Source organism: Penaeus monodon, chromosome 1 (genome assembly GCF_015228065.2).
Source record: "Penaeus monodon isolate SGIC_2016 chromosome 1, NSTDA_Pmon_1, whole genome shotgun sequence".
NCBI classification, from domain to species: Eukaryota; Metazoa; Arthropoda; class Malacostraca; order Decapoda; family Penaeidae; genus Penaeus; species Penaeus monodon.
The window spans coordinates 56326447-56336446 of record NC_051386.1 but is presented as its reverse complement, the minus strand read 5'-3'; positions in this window follow the sequence as shown (position 1 = coordinate 56336446).

The window sequence follows — 10000 nt, the reverse complement described above, 5'->3', positions numbered from 1 at the left end:
CACACACACACACACACACTTCCAAATGCGAGCATGAATACGATTTTCAAACTTGTTGCTATGCCTTCCCCGACGATTCTGCCGAAACGTAACGGTTAAAGTCAGAGTTTGCCTAACTTAGGTAAAGACCGGAACGGGAATATAGAACGGGAATATGGCTAGTTGTGAGGAAACTTAGATAATTGAGGGGTAGCTTTAAATCCGCTTAATGGTGCCATCCTATCCATTGATATCTATTTTAATGATTTATTTATTTATTTTATTCTTTTTTTTTTTTGTAATTATTATCATTTTATTATTGTTATTATTATTATTATTATTATTATTATTATTTTTATTATTATTATTATTATTATTATTATTTATTTTTATTATTCTTTTATATTTTTTATCATTTTTTTTTTTTTTTTATTTTTTTTCTTTTTTTTTTTTTGAGAATTCGCTTTGTTTTAATGATTTTTTTTTTCTCTCTCTCTATAGCTGGTCGATGATGACTTGTTTGGTGACCTGCAAAACGTTCAATGTATTTGCTAGTAAATTGGGAATAGTTGCATATGTTCTTATATTTATTGAAATAATTTATAATGTTAAATTCCGTTTGTTAGCACTAGGAAAGCGTTACATGTGAGTTATCTGGAACATTTTTAAAATTTATTTGTAAGCCATATGTTCCAATTCCAAATGCTGAACAGTTTATTTAATTTCTCAAAATTCTACCTTGTATATATATATATATATATATATATATATATATATATATATATATATATATATATACATATATATAAATAAATGTATATATATACATACATGTATATATGCATATATATATATATATATATATATATATATATATATATATATATATATATATATGTATATATATATTTACTTATATATGTTTTTCTCATTTTCATGGCCAGGCACAACTTAAGAAACGCGAAATTTCTGTGTTGTGAATATTTCAAAAGTTTACCACTTATAACTTATTGTGCTAAAGCTTATACATTACTGTGATCGTTTCATTATTAATCTATGTAGACATGATTATTTATCAGGAATTAAATCAAGTGATTTATCATATGTCGTTTCAATGTTGCTTCAAGCGATTCAAAGTATGATAAAGTAAAATAAAATACAAATAAATTCACTTGAAACAAAGCCTTTAGAGAAAATAATTCGCAAGAAAGAAGGAAAAAAAATAGCTTTCTTTCGGAACAAGACTTTGACCGCCCATTATTATTGTTTGTGCAAACCTCTAGTTACTTGCCTCAGTTCAGAATTCGTATGTTCACACACACACACACACACACACACACATCAATACGCAAATCCATACCTATCCACATACACGCAAACACACACACACGCACACACACACACACCACACACACACACACACACACACACACACACACACACACACACACACACACACACACACACACACACACACACATCCACATACACGCACACACAAACACGAAAGAGAGAGAGAGAGTGATCAACCCGGCACCCGTCGTTTATAAGCAGGTAACCATGTACGATCCACCACCAGGAGAAGTATGCCTTTCTCGGGAGTGAAAATGAAATAACCTTGTTCCATGAAGTCCAGTAGTGACAGAATTCTTCGAAGGTCAAATAAGAGATTCAAAATTCAATTCCAAGTTGGCTAAACGTCACCAAAGAGGATCAGGAAGACTGAAATCGAATTTGTTTGGCAACTTCCTTCGCCGGCATCGTCCATAAGAAATGCTACGCCACGAGATGGAAACTGTTACTCTTTGTCGGTACTGGAATTGTCTTTTCAAACAACAGGAATGTATGAGTGAATTTACAACTGTCTGTCTGTCTGTTTGTATATCTATCTACATCAAACTATTTGTCTGTCTGACTGTCTATCTTTCTATCCCTCCCCTTCCTCCTTCATCTTCACCTCCTCCTATTTCTGTTTCTTCCTCTCCTTCTTCTTTCCCCCGCCCCTCTCTCTCTCTTCCTCCATCCCTTAAAAATGACGTACTCCCAAAGGCAGGCGTGTCTTCGTCAAATATTGAATTCTATACATACTTTCAAGAGGTACGTTTCCTCTCTCTCTCTCTCACTCACTCTCTCTCTCTCTCTCTCTCTCTCTCTCTCTCTCTCTCTCTCTCTCTCTCTCTCTCTCTCTCTCTCTCTCTCTCTCTCTCTCTCTCTTTATTTTTTTTCTGTATCATCTTACGTCTTAAGCCAACGTAAACTACAAAATAGTAAGGCATCGGTGTAGTCCAGGCATACTAGAGCGTTCTACCGCCACGTAGTCTTTTGTAAAGGAAGATTTTCAAAGAAGACTTATATGGTTGAGAAATCACCGTTCGAAAGACTGGTTTATTTAAGTGACAAGCGGCCGCTGGGATAAAGAACACGAGGGAAAGGTGCAATGATATTGCGTCAGAGGCGCTTCGCGGGGATCGCTTATTGGAGGAGCAGCTGAGGAAAGCTTAGCAAAGCTATCGCATGTTCTTTCGTGCAAGGGAGATCATGTCGAAATAAGGTGTCGGGAAGGAGTGCTGTCGTAATATTGCTGTTAAATATATCATATGTTTAGTACTTAAATTTTATTGCATGAATATATGTTATGTATCACGAACACACGCACACAAACACAAACACACACATATAGACATACATACAAATATATACATACATATATACTTTAGTACTGTAGTACTTAAATTTTATTGCATGAATGTATGTTATGTATCACAAACACGCACTCACGCACAGGAAGTGTGTGTGTGTGTGTGTGTGTGCGTGTCTGTGTGTGAGAGAGAGAGAGAGAGGATCAATATATATATATATATATATATATATATATATATATATATATATATATATATATATATATATATGTTTATATATATGGGGGTGGGGGTTAAATAATTCCGCAATGATTTAGCTTCAACTGCATATGGAGATTATCCTAATACCTTTCACATTCTTTCACCAGGATATTCTGATCATTAACTCTGGTTCTGATTCTTGACTCCTGTTACAAGACTATCATTTATTGATGGCTTGCACACATAATTATTCCTAAGTGACAGAAAACCAGAGACTGACCTAATGCTTCAGTTATCTAAATACTATGATATTTATTGAAATAGCAACTTTTCGAGTAAAGACGGCAGGTATGTGGTAGCAGTTTATCTGCTAATTTTAATTAACGTAGGATAGCTAAAATAGGCTGTTGATTATGGTAATGTTGATTCCGACTTCATCTCATTTCAAGTATTAATGAAGATATATGCAAATTTGCCTTGCTTGCTCTTTTCTTTTCTTTTCTTTTTCCTTTCCTTGTCTTTTTTACGCTAGATATAGCTAAACATGTTCTGCCTTTGGTGTAAATATGATTTCCGACGATCAGTTTATCGAGATCACACAGAGCATGAAAATAAATTTGCTCTTATCCTACTTCGAATTCAACAGATGCTAAAAAAAAGAAAACGAGACGCACAAAAAAAATGAATCGAGTTATTGCATTCACTTCACGCATTAAGATATGGCTTCCTGTTGGTTATTTATAAACGAAAAAAGTGTTATTGTTAATGAACAAAAGTATATAATATCATTGGTTTAATGTTATTCCTGCCAACATTTCCATTCATAATCATAAAAAAATATTTTATTATTATTATTATCATTATTATTATTATTATTATTATTATTATTATTATTATTATTATTATTATTATTATTATTATTATTATTATTATTATTATTATAATTACTTCTTCTTCTTTTAACGGTAGGTTCATGTCTGAGCCGCCGTGGTCACAGCATGATACTCAATTGCAGTTTTCATGTTGTGATGCTCTTGGAGTGAGTACGTGGTAGGGTCCCCAGTTCCTTTCCACGGAGAGTGCCGGTGGTACCTTTTTAGGTAATCATTCTCTCTATTTATCCGGGCTTGGGACCAGCACTTGACTTGGGCTGGCTTGGCCACCCAGTGGCTAGGTAGGCAATCAAGGTGAAGTTCCTTGCCCAAGGGAACAACGCGGCGGTCGGTGACTCGAACCCTCGAATTCAGATTGCCGTCGTGACAGTCTTGAGTCTGACGCTCTAACCATTCGGCCACCGCGGCCTTATTATAATTACTACTACTACTAAAACTGTTATTATTATTATTATTATTATTATTATTATTATTATTATTATTATTATTATTATTATTATTATTATTATTACTATTATAGTAATAATAACAATGATAATAATCATCATCATTATTATCATTATTATTACTACTACTATCATTATTATCATTATGATTATCACCACCATTACCATTATCATTATCATTACTATTATCATTCAAACAATCATCATGATCATCCTCATCATCATATCATTATTATCTTTATTACTGTCATTACCATTACTACTATTACTCCTACTGTCCTATACTACTGCTGCTACTACATACTCATCATCAATATGCATCCAGTGCGTATGTACGTGTTGCCGTGTACTGTAGGACATCCATCTTACGTGTATAATTTATTTACAACTTGGAACACATATATTTCAAATTAAATTAAAGTTGAACTTAAACAACCTATCTTTCGGTTAATTCCTCTTTTCCATGGAAACGACTTGATTAAACTGCTGATGGAATCATTAATCTGCACAAGAGAACCTGAAATGGAAGGGTAGAGAGTAATATAATACTGAAGTCGTACTGCAATTCTGCTTTTATCAGGAAAGCTTACATACATGGTCGAGGCGGAGGGGATAGGACATAATGTGCAATTATAGATAAACCATTACGGTACATTGTTGCCGAGAGAGAGAGAAATAGATGGAGGTGGGCGAAAGACTCGGAAATGCAGGCGGAAGATCATAAACTGAATTAGAAGGGAGATGAAACAGGTGCATATGGTAAAGGATATTGCTCAAGGAAAGGGAACAGAAGGAAGGAGATTATAAGAAAATAGAACAGCCGGAAAGAAAGATAAATAAATAACTAGAAGACACACAAACACAGAACGTAGGTGTAGTTTCATCTCGTTATATAATCTAAATTAAGGGATTTTCATTACGAACATTGCAGAGGCCAGATCACTAAAAGGGGCAATTTAATAAAGCTTACTCAGCAAGTGTCCTACAGAACCCATGGACTTACATGCAAGCTTGCAATTTGGGATGATCTGCAATCGGTGGAGTCTGACATGTGAGTTAAAAGTCTCATGTCACTGGAATGCCACTTCCTTATATGCTTTCCTGCATCAAAAGGAAACATCAAGAGGTCCAGATTAATCGAGACTAGTAGGAAATGAAGGATTTCATCAACCAGAGTCTTGAGGATGTGAAAGCAATCTCAGAAGGGGAGCCGATGCACGTAATATTACGTTTAATTTGATCTTCCATTTGGAAAACAAAAACAGAGCAATAATATATAACTGCTGAGATGAAATTTTCTTGCAACATTGGGAAACCTTCCTGTCAGTCAAAATTATATTCAATTTCCCTTGACTGTTTGGTCTGTCATAATTCCTCATGTTTGAGCCTGCTCCTTGTTGCATGTTATTGTGATGGAGGTCTCTTAATAATGAACACTCATATACACATAAATAGAATTATATATATATATATATATAATATAATATATATATATATATATATATATATATATATATATATATTTTTTTTTTTTTTTTTTTTTTTTTTTTTTTTTTTTTTTTTTTTTTTTTTTTTAATCCCCTTATTGCTAGGCAACAGCAGACACGTTTTAAATCCTTTTCCACGTTATCACTTTGTTCCAAAAGAATCTGATTTTTTAGTCCTTGGTACCTCATGCCTTTATTAAATATGCGCGCACACACACACACACACACACACACACACACACACACACACACACAGTGTGTATATATATATATGTGTGTGTGTGTGTGTGTGTGTGTGTGTGTGTGTGTGTGTGTGTGTGTGTGTGTGTGTGTGTGTGTGTGTGTAAGTATATATATGCATGTATGTCTGTATATATATATATGCATGTATGTCTGTATATATATATATATATATATATATATATATATATATATATATATATATATATATATGCATGTATGTATGTATGTATGTGTGCATACTTAATAAAGGCATGAGTTACAAATGACTAAAAAATTACATTTAATTTCTTTGAAAAAAACATATTGTTACATATATGAAAAATATTTTTTTCCTTTACATATTTGTTCTACATAGTAGTTATATGATAACTTGGAACAAGGTGATAACGTGGAAAAGGATTTAAAACGTGTCTGCTGTTGCCTAGCAATAAGGGTGTTTTAAAATGCAGGACAGTGTTGTGTTTTTTACTTGTCTATTACGGATAAAACTAAGGAAATTGTTTTGGGTGTAACATTTAATTTGATTTATATTAAAGTTTGTGTATATTTTAATCTGAAATTATCAGAATGTTTCATTCATTTACATGAAGTGGCAGGGCTGTAAACTGTACTGCGTCAATGATCAAATATTCGAATGAAGGTGAATAATTAATTGTGCAAATAAATGACTGAACCACAAGGAAATATGAATAAAAAACAATATAAACAATTTCTTAGCATGTGTCGCATAAATCACAGGTGAATGAATGTATTCAAAAGGTATAAAGTTATTGGCTATCCTGCACCTCCCGCCAAAGCGCATTGTGGGAGAAAATGTCGACAGACACACACGACGGCTGCCCCTCAGGTGTTTGGTTGTAGAAATTTGAACTCCATGTTCCCGTTAGGGCGGTGTGCTGCAATTTAGATGATCTCTGTGACTGCCAGCAGTGTGTATCGATTTTTTTTTAGAGGTTTGTCAGCTCCCTAGGGATACAAATCCTGAATGTTTCCTGACTCCAGTTTCCTAAAAGTTCCTGCCCCCTATGCAGTCTCCATAGATACGTTTATTCTAATAAATGTGGTGCTTCGGAGAGGATTTCAATTCATACCCCGCAGAGTAGCTCAGACAATACATCTCATGCCCTGTTAATGTTGTTGACCTTACAGAAAGGCCAGGGTATCTATCTATCTATACAGTACATATGTGTGTGTGTGTGTGTGTGTGTGTGTGTGTGTGTGCATGTATATATATTCATATATATAGATAGATGGATGGATAGATTGATATTTGTATGCATATATATATATATATATATATATATATATATATATATATATATATATATATATATATATATATTGTCAGGGTTCGACTTATAAAAAGATATAAGAATCAGAACGGTCAAGGTCAACGGAAAAACACCAGAGGAAACATACAGAAAGGTTTACTATTACAGGCACTATTATACACTATACATACACATACATAGTAAAATATGTACAATCCGGAGCGTGGGAGTGCAGAGAGGATCCAGCGGAGCAGGCGAGGTCACATGGCGGAAGGGAGCACACAAGTCAGAAGTCACGGGACAACTACTGAATTTTGACTGGTGCTCCTTTTATGGGCCGCGCCGATGTTTACAAGGGAATCCTCGTCCCCCCACACGGGCAGAAGGCCAATCACGGGTGACCTGGGACCGCCCACTTTGACCAAGTAAACATCGCGGAAGGTCCGGTGTATGTTCGGGAAGGCGACCAATCACAGGCAAGCTACTGCCGCCCCGCGAGCTCCAGAGAACCTCATGAGAAGGACAGCAGTGCCCAAGATGAACTTGACATCTCGCCCCATCTTTTTAAGATAATCATCCGGAGTGGATATTATCTCCAAGCATCTTGGGCACCGAGGTTCTTGATTCCTTCTAACCTGGGCCGCTGTCGGTTTCCTCTGGTGAATGTAGCTCCAGGGCCTTCCCTTCCGTCACCCGCACTCTCCCGGCGATCACGGTCCTGCCTTCTGTCGGACTTGGTGCGCCGTCGCTCCTCCACCAGTCCCTCTACTCCCGGTAGCTTCTCCGGGGTCTCTTCGGCAGGCAGCTCCTCCGGGATGGCTTCGGCAGGCAGCTCCTCCGGGATGGCTTCGGCAGGCAGCTCCTCCGGGATGGCTTCGGCAGGCAGCTCCTCCGGGATGGCTTCGGCAGGCAGCTCCTCCGGCATGTCCTCGGCAGGCAGCTCCTCCGGCATATCCTCGGCAGGCAGCTCCTCCGGCATGTCCTCGGCAGGCAGCTCCTCCGGCATGTCCCCGGCAGGCAGCTCCTCCGGCATGTCCCCGGCAGGCAGCTCCTCCGGCAAGTCCTCATCCGGTGCGTCCTGGGCAGGCGACGACTCATCCGGTGCGTCCTGGGCAGGCGACGACTCATCCGGTGCGTCCTGGGCAGGCGACGACTCATCCGGCGCGTCCTGGGCAGGCGACGACTCATCCGGCGCGTCCTGGGCAGGCGACGACTCATCCGGTGCGTCCTGGGCAGGCGACGACTCATCCGGTGCGACTTCGGCAGGTACCCCTTCCGACAGCCCGATGCTCACCATCTCCTTGGGCGGGCATCCCACGCCAACTGGTCGCTCGGGTGCATATCTCGCACCCACCAGTTTTCCAAGCGGACATGCAACGGCGGCTAACTCCTCCGACTTACGTGCAGTCGCTGGAGTGGTGTTCACTGTCGGCTGAGGCTTCCTCGACCGCGCCTGCTTCTTCCGACGGCCGTTCCCCGGGAGTCTCCTACGCTTTTGTCCGTCTTGCCGACAGGATTCCCGCTGCGACGGGTCCTTGGGCAGACGGAACGCGTCCAGGTGCGACTCCGTGGTCAATCGCTCTTCTGGCCAGCGTTCTACTCCCGGGACTTGAGTTTCCCGGACGACGTGCTCCCTCGCGTAAGGAGGGCCAGAGCAAGGCCAAAAGCGAGGACCCACGTTCCTCCATAGCGCTTGCTCTGCCTTCCGACGCCTGTCCTCTTCGCGGTTCCTGCGACGCTGCTCTTCCGCCAGCTGCCTCTGTAGCTCACGTTCCCGGTAGTACAGGGCCAGCTGCTCGCGTCTGATCCTCTCCTGCTCCTGTATGTAGTGATAAAAGGCCATGCCTTCAAGGCCTAACAGATCACTTTCCTTTACGTAGTCCCTCATGGTGCCGTTTTCCAGACCGTCTGATCCTGGCAAGGTCGCCAATGTCAGGGTTCGACTTATAAAAAGATATAAGAATCAGAACGGTCAGGTCAACGGAAACACACCAGAGGAAACATACAGAAAGGTTTACTATTACAGGCACTATTATACACTATACATACACATACATAGTAAAATATGTACAATCCGGAGCGTGGGAGTGCAGAGAGGATCCAGCGGAGCAGGCGAGGTCACATGGCGGAAGGGAGCACACAAGTCAGAAGTCACGGGACAACTACTGAATTTTTGACTGGTGCTCCTTTTATGGGCCGCGCCGATGTTTACAAGGGAATCCTCGTCCCCCCACACGGGCAGAAGGCCAATCACGGGTGACCTGGGACCGCCCACTTTGACCAAGTAAACATCGCGGAAGGTCCGGTGTATGTTCGGGAAGGCGACCAATCACAGGCAAGCTACTGCCGCCCCGCGAGCTCCAGAGAACCTCATGAGAAGGACAGCAGTGCCCAAGATGAACTTGACAATATATATATATATATATATATATATATATATATATATATATATATATATATATATATATATATATATATGCATATATAGATAGACAGATATAAGCATATTTATATACATGTGTATATATGTGTATGTATGTGTATATATATGTATATATATACATACATATGTATGTATATTTGTATATACATATATGAGCACGTAGATAGATAGATAGATAATTGATAATAATCATAATATAAATGATATTACTACTACTACTATGACTATTACTTCTGCTAATGACGATAATATTTATTATGACTTTAATGACATATAGAGCACCTTTCAGGCTGCTGTCAGCTGGTATGTATGCGTGCTCGCCACATACACTTTCCTGCATGCGAAGATTTTCCTCACGTGTCGCACGGTGGATAACTTGGTCAAGCGCATTTTCGCAA